This window comes from Hyperolius riggenbachi, chromosome 2, assembly GCF_040937935.1.
Source record: "Hyperolius riggenbachi isolate aHypRig1 chromosome 2, aHypRig1.pri, whole genome shotgun sequence".
NCBI lineage: Eukaryota > Metazoa > Chordata > Amphibia > Anura > Hyperoliidae > Hyperolius > Hyperolius riggenbachi.
In genome coordinates, this window is record NC_090647.1 from 16,816,438 (window position 1) to 16,835,350 (window position 18,913).

General features: G+C 46.5%; 1 protein-coding gene across 3 annotated transcripts in view; it reads right to left on the minus strand.

The window, feature by feature from the left end:
- The window catches only part of RHOG (ras homolog family member G), a 152,671-nt gene that overhangs the window by 101,688 nt on the left and 32,070 nt on the right, over nt 1-18,913 (minus strand). The window lies entirely within an intron of this gene.

Sequence of the window (18,913 nt, forward strand, 5' to 3'; positions counted from 1 at the left end):
TGGAAAACTGGAGCAGAAGCGTGCAGAGTGTCAGTGTGCAGCATTTCTGCCTGTTACACTTATCTGCCTGTTACATTTCTGCCTGTTACATTTCTGCTTGTTACACATTTCTGCCTGTTACACTTATCCTGCCTGTTACGTTTCTGCCTGTTACACTTCTCTGCCTGTTACGTTTCTGCCTGTTACACTTCTCTGCCTGTTATGTTCCTGCCTGTTAAACTTCTCTGATGCTGCTGCACTGAAGTCTACAGGGCAAGGTGGAGCGCTCAGAGCTCACAGGGAGATGTCTCAGGGCCCACAAATAGGATGCCAGAACAGGAAGCCAATATTGTCTTTGTTCATACAAAGTTGCATTTTGGCTCTCTCTGGCACAGATCTGTCCCTGGTCTTGTCCAATCAATCAGCGGCAGAGATCCTCCTTGATTAGCTGATGTCACAGAACCCCAACAGGAAACACTTATCAGTCACTTCCTGCCCCGCAGACCACCACAGCTACACTCCGCACTGTAGCCTACAGTTGTGTCTGGGCCACGCCCCCTGTAGCATGACCACCTCAGCCAAGCAATGGTAACCGCCCCTCCCACAGATTTTGCTTTTCCATATGTGGTTCAGGTCACGTGACAAACAGGAACTTTTTTTTTTTCTGCTACAGAAAAAAACATGATAAAATATTAAAATATGATTTTTATTTTCTAACACACAAGTTTCATTTACCCCTCACCCCACAAATATGTATTTCAACGCTTTTTTTTTACTGTTCTGTTGTTACATGTAGAGGCCCTGTAGTGACATATAGCAGAATGCAGTAAAGAGGCCCTGTAGTGACATATAGCAGAATGCAGTAAAGAGGCCCTGTAGTGATATAGAGCAGAATGCAGTAAAGAGGCCATGTAGTGACATATAGCAGAATGCAGTAAAGAGGCCCTGTAGTGACATATAGCAGAATGCAGTAAAGAGGCCCTGTAGTGACATATAGCAGAATGCAGTAAAGAGGCCCTGTAGTGACATAGCAGAATGCAGTAAAGAGGCCCTGTAGTGACATATAGCAGAATGCAGTAAAGAGGCCCTGTAGTGACATATAGCAGAATGCAGTAAAGAGGCCCTGTAGTGACATATAGCAGAATGCAGTAAAGAGGTCCTGTAGTGACATATAGTAGAATGCAGTAAAGAGGCCCTGTAGTGACATATAGTGGAATGCAGTAAAGAGGCCCTGTAGTGACATATAGCAGAATGCAGTAAAGAGGCCCTGTAGTGACATATAGCAGAATGCAGTAAAGTGGCCCTGTAGTGACATATAGCAGAATGCAGTAAAGAGGCCCTGTAGTGACATATAGCAGAATGCAGTAAAGAGGCCCTGTAGTGACATATAGCAGAATGCAGTAAAGAGGTCCTGTAGTGGCATATAGCAGAATGCAGTAAAGAGGCCCTGTAGTGACATATAGCAGAATGCAGTAAAGAGGCCCTGTAGTGACATATAGCACAATGCAGTAAAGAGGCCCTGTAGTGACATATAGCAGAATGCAGTAAAAAGGCCCTATAGTGACATATAGCACAATGCAGTAAAGAGGCCCTGTAGTGACATATAGCAGAATGCAGTAAAGAAGCCCTGTAGTGACATATAGTGGAATGCAGAAAAGAGGCCCTGTAGTGACATATAGCAGAATGCAGTAAAGAGGTCCTGTAGTGACATATAGTAGAATGCAGTAAAGAGGCCCTGTAGTGACATATAGCAGAATGCAGTAAAGCGGCCCTGTAGTGACATATAGCAGAATGCAGTAAAGAGGTCCTGTAGTGACATATAGTGGAATGCAGTAAAGAGGCCCTGTAGTGACATATAGCAGAATGCAGTAAAGAGGCCCTGTAGTGACATATAGCAGAATGCAGTAAAAAGGCCCTGTAGTGACATATAGCAGAATGCAGAAAAGAGGCCCTGAAGTGACATATAGCAGAATACAGTAAAGAGGCCCTGTAGTGACATATAGCAGAATGCAGTAAAAAGGCCCTGTAGTGACATATAGCAGAATGCAGTAAAGAGACCCTGTAGTGACATATAGCAGAATACAGTAAAGAGGCCCTGTAGTGACATTAGCAGAATGCAGTAAAGAGGCCATGTAGTGACATATAGTAGAATGCAGTAAAGAGGTCCTGTAGTGACATATAGCAGAATGCAGTAAAGAGGCCCTGTAGTGACATATAGCAGAATGCAGTAAAGAGGCCCTGTAGTGATATATGGCAGAATGCAGTAAAGAGGCCTTGTAGTGACATATAGCAGAATGCAGTAAAGAGGCCCTGTAGTGACATATAGCAGAATGCAGTAAAGAGGCCCTGTAGTGATATATAGCAGAATGCAGTAAAGAGGCCCTGTAGTGACATATAGCAGAATGCAGTAATGAGGCCCTGTAGTGACATATAGCAGAATACAGTAAAGAGGCCCTGTAGTGACATATGGGGGAATTGTGAGAAAACGCGGAAAAGCCGCCACTTGTGTTCAGAACAAGGCAGCTGATTCCGCGTCCAACGCGGCGGTTTGCACGCGTAGGCCTACATCTACCATTATGGCGGAACGCGGAGAAACCGCCGCATGCCCTGATAGCGGTGCGGCTGGTTCCGCGTCCAGCGCGGCGGGTGGTACACAACACATGGCCGGTGTGGCTGGGACTGATAGTCCACACAGGTTCAGAAGGACGCGCGCGCTGAGAGGCAGAGCTTTTATGACAGCCAGAAGGGAGTCAGCTGACGATTCAACCAGTTCCCATTGGTCCATCACTTAGGGGAGTCGCTGAAGAGCGTTGTGCTATATATACTGGGTGCTGGTCATTCACTGGTAGTCTGCCGTTGCGATCACTACGTGGAAGCACTCAGACCTTTTGTTAGATTCTGTGTTACCAGTTGTTATATCCAGACTAGTTCCAGGGTGTTGATGATCACGGCCCTCACACCCAGACTAGGGAATTGTATTATCATTCTGTTATACTTCAGACTAGTTCCAGGGTGTTGATGATCACGGAGCTCACACCAAGACTAGGCATTGTTTATTATCTGTTATGACCTTCTGCTTTCCTGACCACTCTTCTGATTACTGATTTGGTACTTCGCTATATCTGATATTCTGTTGCCAAACTCTGCATGTTTTAGGATTACTGAATCTGTCTCCTGTCTTTGTACTTATCTGTCCTTGTGTTGCCGACCTGGCTTGCCCGACCTCGAGAGCTATCTCCCTACCTTAGAGATAGTTCACAGATCATTAGTGACACTCTCCTATTGGTGTCACTAACGCTCTGGTCCTTCCATCTCCTGGCCTGGCTCCTCCCTTCGGGAGATTCTCAGGTTACTGGAAGGCACTTGTTCTCTTTTGCAGAATTGCCTACTGCTCTGATATCTGTTCTCCAGGTATTGCTCTCAAAGTATTTACTGTTGCACCAAAACACTCATATCTCTCCGGTGTCCAGAGGTTAGTAATATATCTGATTATCGGTGATACCGCAGATCATCAATAATCGGGTATATATCTGTATTCTTGGTGATACTGCAGATCACCAATAATCAGACCCTCTCTGTGTTACACCGATCGTTACAGGAATGCAGTAAAGAGGCCCTGTAGTGACATATAGCAGAATGCAGTAAAGAGGCCCTGTAGTGACATAGCAGAATGCAGTAAAGAGGCCCTGTAGTGACATAGCAGAATGCAGTAAAGAAGCCCTGTAGTGACATATAGCAGAATGCAGTAAAGAGGGCCTGTAGTGACATATAGCAGAATGCAGTAAAGAGGCCCTGTAGTGACATATAGTAGAATGCAGTAAAGAGGCCCTGTAGTGACATATAGTAGAATGCAGTAAAGAGGCCCTGTAGTGACATAGCAGAATGCAGTAAAGAGGCCCTGTAGTGACATATAGCAGAATGCAGTAAAGAGGCCATGTAGTGATATATAGTAGAATGCAGTAAAGAGACCCTGTAGTGATATATATATAGCAGAATGCAGTATGTTATTTAGGATACCCACGTTTACAGTAATCTTCCTGGTTTCAGCATCAGAAACATTTCCCATATCTATATATTGCTGTATATTGGTATGAAGCCCCACTTTCCCAGTGATGTCACTGCACTGATGCAAAATTGTCCTTCCAGAGCATTCTGGGAGATCAGCTATTATTTCTACTGGCTTTAGGACTCTCGGTAAACATTTAGCAGAGCTGCACCTGACAGGACTAAAGATGTTGCCGCCTGTGATAAATTTCAGAATGTAAATCGAGGGCGCAGTGTAGGAGAGGGCGCAGGGCCGAGGCAGAGGCGAGAGAGGCTCCAGCCTCAGGGCACAGTGTAGGAGGGAGCGCACAACTCACTCAGCTATCATTCCCCTATTGTGCTTTAACTAGAGAGAAATAAGAAAAGGGGTTACATGGCAGTGACTGCAAGCCAGATAACTAGAGATTAACCCTCCGGGCGGTAACCCCAGGAGGATTTCTCAGGCCCTGCTGGGCCGATTTGCATAATTTTTGCTAGCTGCTACCCGCCGATTAGCCGCTGCTCGCCGTGCCACCCCCCCTTCCCCCAGACCCCGTGCGCTGCCTGTCCAATCACAGCCAGGCAGCGCTGAGGGGTGGATCGGGACGCCCTTTGACGTCGATGACGTCATCCCGCCCGTCGCCATGGGAACGGGGGAAGCCCTCCAGGAAATCCCGTTCGTGGAACGGGATTTCCTGAAAGCAGATCGCCGGAGGGTGGGGGGATGGCTCGCTACATGATTTAAAAAAAAAAAATGAAAAAAAAAAAAACTGCTGCGCTGCCTCCTGAGGATTTTAATAGACAGCCAGGAGGGTTAAGGTGTTGGGGGCCCTGGGGAGCCTCTTAGTCTAATAACAATCAGTGTGTGACGGCTGGGGTGGGGGGGGGGGGGCGAACTTTGGTGTCTCAGCCTTGGCTGCCGGAGGACCTTGTCCCGGGTCTGGGGCAAACACTGACTAAATCATTAATTAAATATTCATTACATTATTTTCACTACAGTTCCTCTTTAAAATCTGAGAGTAAAATGGACCAATCATTTCCTGACTAGACGTCCCACATTCACGGTCACCTGTCCCGGGCTGCAATCAGTTTGTCCCGGGAAACATCCCGGGTTGGCCGCAATATGTCCCAGTCGCTGGACTCTGTGTTGCTCCGCCTCCGTGCCCGCCTCTTGCCCACCCACATATCCGCTGCCCTGATGTGTATTGGTCGGCCAGCCATACAGTAGGTGGGGTCGAGGCTTGAACCAGCCGTGCCACTATTCGGTGCCTTGAAGCGGAGGAGATACGGCCACCACGGCGAGTATGCCTGAGACACGCTCCGAGCCTCTACAAACCATACAGACCTGGTCCGCTGGACTCTGCCCTGGATGCCCAGCGCCAGGACAGCGGTCTCTTAAAGGACAACTGTCAAGAGAGTGATATGGAGGCTGCCATATTTATTACCTTTTTAACAATACTAGTTACCTGGCTGTCCTGCTGATCCTCTGCCTCTAATACATTTATCCATAGACTCTGAACAAGCATGGAGCAAATCAGGTGTTTCTGGCATTATTGTCAGATGTGACAAGATTAGCTGCATGCTTGTTTCTGGTGTGATTCAGACGCCACTGCAGCCAAATAGATCAGCAGGACTGCCAGGCAACTAGTATTGTTTAAAACAAGGATTTCAGGAGGGCCGAGGTCCTCACACATTTTTTACACAGCTCAAATGAGTTGATGGGTCTGAATCAGGAAAGGTGTGCTCCATCAGATAGAGCACATTCCTCTTTCTCAGTCCATCCTAAACACTGGCATGGATTTGGCCCTGCAGGCCTGGAGTTCAGCAGCCTCCATATCCCTCTCACTTCAGTTGTCCTTTAAACAACATTATATTAAAATCAATCTCTTAAAGCGGACTCTTATTAGTCTCTTAGGGGCTTCCTTACACTTGAATAATTTCTGCACTTGATATGGGAACTTCAGACTAGTGGATACACATTCATTCCTTTATTATTTATTAATTCCCCAGAGTCTAAATATGACCAGAGACGGATTAAAGCACACATGGGTGTCCATATTTCCTTTAAAGAGACTCCGTAACAAAAATTGCATCCTTTTTTTTATCATCCTACAAGTTCCAAAAGCTATTCTAATGTGTTCTGGCTTACTGCAGCACTTTCTGCTATCACAGTCTCTGTAATAAATCAACTTATCTCTCTCTTGTCAGACTTGTCAGGCCTGTGTCTGGAAGGCTGCCAAGTTCTTCAGTGTTGTGGTTCTGCTATGAACTCCCCCTTCCAGGCCCCTCTCTGCACACTGCCTGTGTATTATTTAGGATTAGAGCAGCTTCTCTCTTCTCTCTTATCTTCTACAAGCTGGATAAATCGTCCTCTGAGCTGGCTGGGCTTTCACATACTGAGAAATTACAGACAAGGGCAAAGCTGTTTGCAGGAAGAAAAGAGCAGCCTGAAACTTCAGTGTATGGGGGAAAGAAACACACAAATGATCTCTTGAGATTAAAAAGGAAGGGTGTATACAGCCTGCTTGTGTATGGATGTATTTTCTATGTGTGGACATACTGTACATCAACCTACTTCCTGTTTTGGTGGCTATTTTGTTTGTTTACAAACAAACTTTTAAAAACTGTTTTTAACCACTTTTAATGCGGCGAGTAGCAGCGAAATTGTGACAGAGGGTAATAGGAGATGTCCCCTAACGCACTGGTATGTTTACTTTTGAGCGATTTTAACAATACAGATTCTCTTTAAGTAAACAATTTTAGTTGCCTGATGATCACTCCGGCTGCAGTAGTGTCTGAAGCACACACATGAAACAAGCATGCAGCTAATCCAGCCACACTTCAGTCAGATCACCTGATCTGCTGCATGCTTGTTCAGGGGCTGTGGCTAAATGTATTAATAGCAGAGGATCAGCAGGGCAGCCAGGCAATCTGCATTGTGTAAGAAAATAAGTATGTCAGCCTCCATACCCCTCTCACCTCAGGGGTGCTTTAAAGCGGATCTGAACTCACAGCTTCTGCTCTAAAAGATGAGCAACAGCATAATAACCTTTAAAGAAAAACATTTCTGTGTTACAGCTGATACAAATCCTGCAATAAATCTGCAGTGTGTCTACTTCCTGCTTTCAAGGAACGTTGTTAACTTCTTGTGTTTACAAATTAGCGCTCTGCCTTGGCAGCCAGCTGACACAGCTGAGAGATCACATTTCACTTGTGATTAGTCACTCATGAGGGGGAATCAGACAAGCCATACTCTGTAAATACATACAGGGTGTATTCCTATACATTTTCCTTCTGTCCTGTGCAAGAGTTCAGCTCCACTTTAAGGTGACCTGAGCCATAAGCAAGGTTGGCTTTTCCTGCTTTGTACTCAACCTTTATAGGAAAGGTGAGGAGGGGCGGAGTCACAGGCCTTTGACACCTGCCTAGGCTGCCTAGTGGATGATCTGGTTCTGAGTTATAGAAGTTGATTCACTATGACAAATAGCACGTCTTATCAGAGTTAACATGTCTTATCAGAGTAGCATAGCGAGCGCTACAAACTTATGCCTGCTAATTGGCAATGACGAGAGCTCCACACGTCCTGCCATGACCCCCTGCGGGGTACAATCACTTTAAGGCTACTTACACACCAGAACGTTGCGTTTAGGTGACGTTATAGGGCACATAACGTGCCCCCAACGCAACGCTTGGTGGTGTTGGAGCAGGACGCTACCAAGAGCCGCGTTACAAGCAGCTCTTGGTGCGCCTGCTCTGTCGGAGGCGCTGCGGAGACCACGTGAGCGGAGCTCTCCGCATCACGTGGTCCCGCCAGCCAATCCGCGGCCGGATTCAGGAAGTAAACACTGCAAGTGCAGTGAATAATAAGTAGCCATGTGCCTGGCTACCTAGCGGCCTCTCCCCGCCTCCTCTCCGCCCATAAAAGGTTTTAAAAAAAACCTACTGAGCATGTGCAAACAGTCTAACGCAGCTTAGCCACGTGTAAAGTACTGCATGCAGTACATTATGTAGACGTGCTGCATTACAATGTAACGCAACGTGGGCACTGAACAGCCCATTGATTTTTCATTGCTGTGCGTTGGGGGAGCGTTACAGGCTGCTCTAACGTGCGCCTGTAACGTCCCACTGTGAAAGCAGCCTAAAGGACATTATCCCCCCACTTTGATTGGCCCAATAGGCTGCCTGTCACTTGACAGGAAACTTGACAGGCAGCCTATTGGGCCAGTCAAAGTGCAGGGATAATGTCCTTTAAAGTGATTGGACCCGCAGGGGCTCGGGGCAGGACGTGTGGAGCTCTCATCATTGCCAATTAGCAGGCATAAGTTTGTAGCGCTCACTATGCTACTCTGATAAGGCATGCTAACTCTGATAAGGCACACTATTTGTTATAGTGAATCAATGCCATAGTGTTATAGATACAAAGTGGATCTGCTGTTGTCATGTCACAACGTTCTTGTAACATTCACTGTTGGGAACCTGAGGTGCGACTTTCCCGTATTTCCACACTGGATTCTGCCAGACGGGTAGATCCGCCTCTGACGTGTGTGTGCGGTTCTCGGTACGGCTGGGTGAACGCTGATGTCAGCATGCCGGGGAGACTTTGTGGCGCACCCGCCCCATTTCCCCAGCACCGCCGACAGTCACTTCTGCATTTTACTGCTGACAGTCTGTGAAGCCTGCTGAGAAGATTCCAGACTCTCACAGGAACCAATCAGGAGGCGGTCTGACATGTATTGCCACATACAATACAGAACGCACGTCACGCTGACTGCACAGGAAGTGACTTATAGCTGGAGAGAGAGATACCGCTGACACCAGCTCTTATTTTGTATTCATGGGTGCTGCGCAGTATATAGCTGGGTACACACAGGGGCGTAGCAATAGCCCCTGCAAAGGATGCAGGTGTAGGGGGGCCAAGCCTGGTGGGGGCCTGCCCAGGGCAGTTTTCTGCAGCAGTAGGGAGGTGTAGAGCAGTAGAGAGGGTAGTGGGCACACTGCGGCATTGAAAGGGGCCCAACTCACCCTCCCTCACCTTGGGCCCCCCTCAGCACTCCCGGTTCCCCCCTCTAGAAATGATGGTAGGGACGGTGGGTGGAGAACTCACCTCTGACTTCCACGTTCCAGGCGGTGATAGAGCTCTGCGTGCCTATGTCTTCTATGTTTCCAACGCTGCCGCTCCTGTCATCAGCGTTGGAAACATACAAGAGGCAGGTACGCAGAGGGGTGGAGGGACCCATCCAAAGTTTTGCAGGGGGGCCCAGTGATTTCTAGTAACGCCCCTGCACAGGGGATAACTGTGCAATGTACAGCTGTGCACACACAGGGGATAACTGTGCAGTATACAGCTGTGCACACACAGGGGATAACTGCAGAATACAGCTGCGTACACACAGGGGATAACTGCAGTATACAGCTGCGTACACACACGGGATAACTGCAGTATACAGCTGCGTACACACAGGGGATAACTGTGCAGTATACAGCTGCGTACACACAGGGGATACCTGTGCAGTATACAGCTGCGCACACACAGGGGATAAATGTGCAGTATACAGCTGTGCACACACAGGGGATAACTGCAAAATACAGCTGCGTACACACAGGGGGTAACTGTGCAGTATACAGCTGCGTACACACACGGGATAACTGCAGTATACAGCTGCGTACACACAGGGGATAACTGTGCAGTATACAGCTGCGTACACACGGGATAACTGTGCAGTATACCGCTGCGTACACACAGGGGGTAACTGTGCAGAATACAGCTGCGTACACACAGGGGATAACTGTGCAGTATATAGCTGCGTACACACAGGGGATAACTGTGCAGTATACAGCTGCGTACACACAGGGGATAACTGCGCAGTATACAGCTGCGTACACACAGGGGATAACTGTGCAGTATACAGCTGCGTACACACAGGGAAAACCTGTGCAGTATACAGCTACATACACACTGGGGATAACTGTGCAGTATACAGCTGTGTACACAAAGGGGATAACTGTGCAGTATACAGCTGTGCAGAAAACAGCTGCGTACACACAGGGGATAACTGTGCAGTATACAGCTGCATACACACAGGGGATAACTGTGCAGTATAAAGCTGCGTACACACAGGGGATAACTGTGCAGTATACAGCTGCGTACACACAGGGGATAACTGTGCAGTATACAGCTGCGTACACACAGGGGATAACGGTGCAGTATACAGCTGCGTACACACAGGGGATAACTGTGCAGTATACAGCTGCATACACACAGGGGATAACTGTGAAGTATACCGCTGTGTACACACAGGGGATAACTGTGCAGTATACCACTGTGTACTCACAGGGGGTAACTGTGCAGTATACAGCTGCGTACACACAGGGGGTAACTGTGCAGAATACAGCTGCACACACACGGGATAACTGTGCAGAATACAGCTGCGCACACACAGGGGATAACTGTGCAGTATACAGCTACGCACACACAGGGGATAATTGTGCAGTATACAGCTGCGTACACACAGGGGATAACTGTGCAGTATGCGTACACACAGGGGATAACTGTGCAGTATACAGCTGTGTACACACAGGGGATAACTGTGCAGTATACAGCTGCGTACACACAGGGGATAACGGTGCAGTATACAGCTGTGTACACACAGGGGATAACTGTGCAGTATACAGCTGCGTACACACAGGGGATAACTGTGTAGTATACAGCTGCGTACACACAGGATAACTGTGCAGTATACAGCTACATACACACAGGGGATAACTGTGCAGTATACAGCTGTGTACACAAAGGGAATAACTGTGCAGTATACAGCTGTGCAGAAAAGAGCTGCGTACACACAGGGAATAACTGTGCAGTATACAGCTGCATACACACAGGGGATAACTGTGCAGTATACAGCTGCGTACACACAGGGGATAATGGTGCAGTATACAGCTGCGTACACACAGGGGATAACTGTGCAGTATATAGCTGCGTACACACAGGGGATAACTGTGCAGTATACAGCTGCGTACACACAGGGGATAACTGTGCAGTATACAGCTGTGTACACACAGGGGATAACTGTGCAGTATACAGCTGTGCACACACAGGGGGTAACTGTGCAGTATATAGCTGCGTACACACAGGGGATAACTGTGCAGTATACAGCTGCATACACACAGGGGATAACTGTGCAGTATACAGCTACGTACACACAGGGGGTAACTGTGCAGTATACAGCTGCGTACACACAGGGGATAACTGTGCAGTATACAGCTGCGTACACACAGGGGATAACTGTGCAGTATACAGCTGCGTACACACAGGGGATAACGGTGCAGTATACCGCTGCATACACAAAGGGGGTAACTGTGCAGTATACAGCTGCGTACACACAGGGGATAACTGTGCAGTATACAGCTGCGTACACACAGGGGATAACTGTGCAGTATACAGCTACGTACACACAAGGGGATAACTGTGCAGTATACAGCTGCGTACACACAGGGGATAACTGTGCAGTATACAGCTGCATACACACAGGGGATAACTGTGCATTATACAGCTACGTACACACAGGGGGTAACTGTGCAGTATATAGCTGCGTACACACAGGGGATAACTGTGCAGTATACAGCTGCGTACACACAGGGGATAACTGTGCAGTATACAGCTTCACACACACAGGGACTAACTGTGCAGTATACAGCTGCGTACACACAGGGGATAACTGTGCAGTATACAGCTACGCACACACAGGGGGTAACTGTGCAGTATATAGCTGCGTACACACATGGGATAACTGTGCAGTATACAGCTGCATACACACAGGGGATAACTGTGCAGTATACAGCTGCGTACACACAGGGGACAACTGTGCAGTATACAGCTGCGTACATACAGGGGATAACTGTGCAGTATACAGCTGCATACACACAGGGGATAACTGTGCAGTATACAGCTGCGTACACACAGGGGATAACTGTGCAGTATACAGCTGCATACACACAGGGGATAACGGTGCAGTATACAGCTGCGTACACACAGGGGATAACTGTGCAGTATAAAGCTGCGTACACACAGGGGATAACTGTGCAGTATACAGCTGCGTACACACAGGGGATAATGGTGCAGCATACAGCTGCGTACACACAGGGGATAACTGTGCAGTATATAGCTGCGTACACACAGGGGATAACTGTGCAGTATACAGCTGCGTACACACAGGGGATAACTGTGCAGTATACAGCTGTGTACACACAGGGGATAACTGTGCAGTATACAGCTGTGCACACACAGGGGGTAACTGTGCAGTATATAGCTGCGTACACACAGGGGATAACTGTGCAGTATACAGCTGCATACACACAGGGGATAACTGTGCAGTATACAGCTACGTACACACAGGGGGTAACTGTGCAGTATACAGCTGTGTACACACAGGGGGTAACTGTGCAGTATACAGCTGCGTACACACAGGGGATAACTGTGCAGTATACAGCTGCGTACACACAGGGGATAACTGTGCAGTATACAGCTGCGTACACACAGGGGATAACGGTGCAGTATACCGCTGCGTACACACAGGGGATAACTCTGCATTATACAGCTACGTACACACAGGGGGTAACTGTGCAGTATATAGCTGCGTACACACAGGGGATAACTGTGCAGTATACAGCTGCGTACACACAGGGGATAACTGTGCAGTATACAGCTGCGTACACACAGGGGATAACTGTGCAGTATACAGCTGTGTACACACAGGGGATAACTGTGCAGTATACAGCTACGTACACACAAGGGGATAACTGTGCAGTATACAGCTGCGTACACACAGGGGATAACTGTGCAGTATACAGCTGCATACACACAGGGGATAACTGTGCATTATACAGCTACGTACACACAGGGGGTAACTGTGCAGTATATAGCTGCGTACACACAGGGGATAACTGTGCAGTATACAGCTGCGTACACACAGGGGATAACTGTGCAGTATACAGCTGCACACACACAGGGACTAACTGTGCAGTATACAGCTGCGTACACACAGGGGATAACTGTGCAGTATACAGCTACGCACACACAGGGGGTAACTGTGCAGTATATAGCTGCGTACACACATGGGATAACTGTGCAGTATACAGCTGCATACACACAGGGGATAACTGTGCAGTATACAGCTGCGTACACACAGGGGACAACTGTGCAGTATACAGCTGCGTACATACAGGGGATAACTGTGCAGTATACAGCTGCATACACACAGGGGATAACTGTGCAGTATACAGCTGCGTACACACAGGGGATAACTGTGCAGTATACAGCTGCGTACACACAGGGGATAACTGTGCAGTATACAGCTGCGTACACACAGGGGATAACTGTGCAGTATACTGCTGCGTACACACAGGGGATAACTGTGCAGTATACAGCTACGTACACACAGGGGGTAACTGTGCAGTATGTAGCTGCGTACACACAGGGGATAACTGTGCAGTATACAGCTGCGTACACACAGGGGATAACTGTGCAGTATACAGCTGCGTACACACAGGGGATAACTGTGCAGTATACAGCTGCATACACACAGGGGATAACTGTGCAGTATATAGCTGCGTACACACAGGGGATAACTGTGCAGTATACAGCTGCATACACACAGGGGATAACTGTGCAGTATATAGCTGGGTACACACGGGGGTAACTGTGCAGTATACAGCTGCGTACACACGGGGGTAACTGTGCATTATACAGCTACGTACACACAGGGGGTAACTGTGCAGTATACAGCTGCGTACACACGGGGGTAACTGTGCATTATACTGCGACGTACACACGGGGGTAACTGTGCAGTATATAGCTGCGTACACACAGGGTAATTGATGGCTGAGATAATTTTTTCCTGATCACTTAGGGTGTTTTTATCTTTGATCACTGTACAGATGGGCTGTTGGGTAAACAACTAGTCAATTTGTTCTTTTATATTGTAAAGGAAGGGGGGGGGGGGGGGGGGCTGTTAAAGTAAATCTTCAGCGGAAAAGCTGAGGCTGATCAGGTCTGCGCTACTGCACATGTGCGAGCCGTCGACACGCGGATTTTTGGAAGGGCCAGTGGAGGAACGGCGAGGAGGAGCGGGACGAGGGAAGTTTCTGGATCTAAGAGCCCAAACTGGGCACGAATGTCGTTTGGTGGCGGCGAACAGGAAAAAGAACCACAATGCTGTTCTGCAGGAAATGACAGAAGAACAGCATATAACAGCAACAGAATCGCTTTCAAAGGATCGACCTCTAACTATTTAAAATGCTGTTAATAGCGTCACTGAATACTTCTCACGTTTTTGTTTGGAAAAGCGATGGTGTTGAAGTGAGTCGCCTAGCAGGCCTTAGCCTTTAGCGTTTAGCATAGCCATGTGGCGGGGGAGTGGCGCGGTGTCACCATTAGTAGGTATGGGGTAGGATAGTGTAAAGGTGCCCATTGACGGTACAATTTTGCCTTCGGATGCGATCTTTCGATGCAATTTGAACAATCATAACAAATTGGTAGGCAATTATCGATTGTTCCCATTAACGGAACAATTGAATACGTTTTTACCTTTCGATTCGATCATAAAATCCAATTTTCGGATCGATTTTTTTCCCCTTTTCTAATCGACCAAAGAACAAGCGTTTCTCATCAATTTGCACCACACACAGCTCAGTTTTCTATACAATTCAATCATAAAAATTGTGTCAAAGATTGAATCTGAAGGAAAAATTGTACCGTTAATAGGCACCTTTAGGCGTAGGGTGGGTTAAGGGTTAAAGTGAGAGTTTAGGGAAGGCGATAGTAGAATACAGGTAGCATTGGGTAACCCGGCGCCCAAAGTCTCTGGTGCCTACTGGCGAATTACTCCAGACTTAATTCTCTACTGCCATCTAGTGGACAGTCTGCATAACTTTTAAAAAACAGAGCAGTTTGAACTCCATCGTCTCAAATGATGTGGCACTTGTTGTGGTGTGTTTATTACACCTGCATGCTGGACTCACACAGAATTAGGCCTGGAAGGAACCCACTACAAATCGCGAATCGCTAGCATTTTGAATTAGTGTCTTGTAATCGATTTCATTAGCGTTTTCCGGCACTTTTGGGAGCGATTTTAAAAAATTGTAGCTTTTTGCCAGCGATTGTGTAGCGATTTGCGATTTTAATTCTGATTGGTCCTTTCAATTTATTATAATTTATTATACAGTTTGCAGTATTTTAAAAACACACACACTATGTGTAGCAATTTGCCAGCGATTCAATACTTTACATTAAAGCGCAAACGCTCCCAAAAGGCTGCATGTCCTACGACTGCGATTTTGCTAATTGCAATCGCTACTGTGGAATTTTTTACATTAATTTACATTGGCAGAGCGTTTAGGGAACTTGCTAGTGATTTAATGCACTCCCTAAACGCTCAAAAAAGCGCTCTGGTGGGTTCCAGGCCTTATACTTGATAAGCAGCACACTCCCTGGCATACCCCTCCCCCCCCCCCTCCCGACTGTGCCTTGAGATCGCCTTGAAGGGCTGGAACTCACTAGAGTGCTGTTTTGAGCGTTTAGGAAGCGCTTTAAATCACTAGCAAGTTCCCTAAACGTGCTCTGCCAATGTAAATAAATATACCAAAATTCCACAGTAGTGATTGCGATTAAAAAAATTGCAATCGCGGGACAAGGGTTTGCGCATCAATGAAAAGTATAGAAGCGCTGGCAAATCGCTCATGAATCGTTACACATAGCAATATGTGTGTGATTTTAAATTACCGCAAACTGTAAAAAAAAAAATAATAATTTGAAAGGACCAATCAGAATTAATATCGCTAATCGCAAATCGCTATCACAATCGCTGCCAAAAAGCTGACACTTTTTAAAATCGCAACCAAAATCGTTCATGAAATCGCTTACAAAACACTAATTAAAACGCTAGTGGTTGTGATAGCGATTTGCAGTGGGTACCAGGCCTATCTGATCGATTTTCTGATCACTTCTATGGAAATCGATCAGAAAAACGATAGGAAATCAGATCGGACCTGTCGGAAATGATCTATTCGACCCATCTATCTGACGGGAAATTGCATGGTGTGTACCAGGCTTTACTCTGTGCCTTTACTGATTGTAAACCAGCTGTATTGTATGCTGATCCCTGCTACTTTCAGTATGTACAGTATTAGCTGTAAATCTGGTACACACATACAATTTTGATTAGCCAATTTTACTACTTCTAGGTATTATGAGATTACAGCTCTATTCATAGTATTTAAAGTCTGTTGGCTCTCATACTACCGTACATGGGGCTAGTAAAATTGGTTAGTGATTGACCAATCAAAATTGAATGTTTGTATGCATCTTTTCTCTGTGCTTATACTAATAGTAAACTATCTACTTTAAGCATAGAGGGCTCCATCCAACATTTTGCTGGGCAGGACCTTTATCTTTAAAGAGAAACTAAGACCAAGAATTGAACTTTATCCCAATCAGTAGCTGATACCCCCTTTCCCATGAGAAATCTATTCCTTTTCACAAACGGATCATCAGGGGGCGCTGTATGACTGATATTGTGGTGAAACCCCTCCCAGAAGAAGCTCTAAGGACCATGGTACTCCTGGCAGTTTCCTGTCGGTGAACCTTGTTGCATTGTGGGAAATAGTTGTCTACAGCTGTTTCCAACTGCCAAAAAAGCAAGCAGCAGCTACATCCCCTGACAACAGTAAAAATGTCCCCATGTGATAAATGTCAGAATGTAAATCAGGGATTTAAAAGATTTTACAATGGGCAAACACTGACTAAATCATTTATACAACATTATTGTAAAAATGAAGCACTTTTTTATTACATTATTTTTACTGGAGTTCCTCTTTAAATTACACTGCTGCTAAGTTCATGTACATTTGGCCCCACCCATGGCCACGCCCACTTTCTGAATGGCCACACCGATAATTTGCCTTTGCCTAGTGCCCCATGGGTGCCACGGACCTCCTAGAATCCTAGCAACGCCCCTGGCCATGGATAAGCTCATCTGGACTGGGAATCGGCACATAAAGTGCCTGTCACTTACTTATCCCAGCCTACCCATTGTAAAATGTTTCCTCTCCCTGATTTACATTCTGAAATGTATCACATGGTGGTGACATCTTTACTGCTGGCAGGTGATATCAGTGCATAAAGCTCTCAGTAAATGAACATCCTGCAAAGGGAGATACTGCTTGCTTGGTAGTTGGAAGCATTATTTCCCACAATGCAGCACCATGGCCCTGACATCACACTGTGGGAGGGGTGTCACCACAATATCAGCCATACAGCGCCCCCTGATGATCTATTGGAGAAAAGAAAAAGATTTCTCATGGGAAAGGGGGTATCAGCTACTGAATGAGAGGACGTTCAATCCTGGGTTAAAGCAGATCCGAGGTGAAAAACTAACTATAACAAGTAACTTGTCTATATATATATATATCATCTAACGTTTAGTTAGTTTACACAGCAAATCTAGCTGCAAACAGCTTCAATAGAATATGATTATTTCTTCCTGTGATACAATGACAGCAGCCATGTTGTTTGTAAACATTACACACAGGCAAGCTTATCTGTATCTTGAGCACTAAGCCTGTGAAAAAAACCTAATCCCCTTCCTCCCTCCTCCCCTCTGCCTCTGAAATCAATGGCTAGTAACACCTCTCCCTCCTCCTGCCCAGACTGAGCTCCCGTAAGCCCTTGCTACTACCAAGGCTCTCTGAAAACCTGTGGGCGTGGCTTGTTTAGTTTATAGGGAATTAGAGTATTAAAACAAAAACAAGAAAAGTATTTGGCTTGAGGAATGCCCTATAAACAATAGGAAAGGAACACAATTATGCAATGAATAAAAGTTCACCTCGGATCCACTTAAACTTGCTCTTTCAGGGCCCTTTCACACTGGCGCAGTGCGGTGCAGCAAATTGCCACTCATACATAAGTCTCCAATTTAATGCTAGTGCAGAACTACGTTACCTTGTGGCTCCTGCGGCGATCTGTGTCAGCCCAGATGTCATGTTAGTCTATGGTGTTTTTTTTTTTTAAAGTTGATGACGCAACATCACGGTGCGCATATGTGGAAGCATATTTTTACACTATGCTTCCGTGCACTTCCGCTTACCCAAAGCAGGAAGTGACCGCAAGCGCCTGTCACTTCCTTCTTGGACGATTGTCAGACAGGGAACACTGTGTACGAACGCTGGGTTCCATGAAGGTCTGCTTTTGGTGGTGCGATCCGGTGCAGCGGGCGCGACGCACCGCATTGCTGACGCCAAAAAACAGTGTGAAACCAGCCTCAAGGTGTAATAATACGTCGTGCCAGTAGCCATCCATAGGCAGAAGGTCAAAGTCCTGCAGAAAATATATCCAATATTGATGATTATTATTAATGTATATGTATACAGTGAATGTTAAATGTACTTCTAATGTCAGTATTATTAAGTGTCTTCTGGCCTTTGAAATTTTAACTCTTAATATAATATAATATATTATATATATTAATTATAATTTCTCTCAGATTTCTCCAGTGCTTCATCTGTTTCAAACCCCCAGACCTGGCACCAGTCATTAATGGCTCCCGCCTTTACTACACTGCAAAGCATGATGGGAGCTGAGCATGTAGAAAACAGTGGTTGGTTTCTCACCATTTCCCTTCAGAGACCAGTGACGTGACATGAAGTATGCAGCAGCCTGAAAAACCCTCCCCATTCCCAGCCTGAAGCAGATGCAGGGCTTGCCTGTTGGATGCACACGCAGTCCCTCCTAGAGAGCATCATCTGAATGCATAGCTGAGAACTGTGATCACATGACAGTGGTCAGTATAGGTTTGTGGCGGCTGTAATACTTCTGCAGATATATTTGGTTAGGTTAAGGCGTTCTTTTTGTGAAACTGTA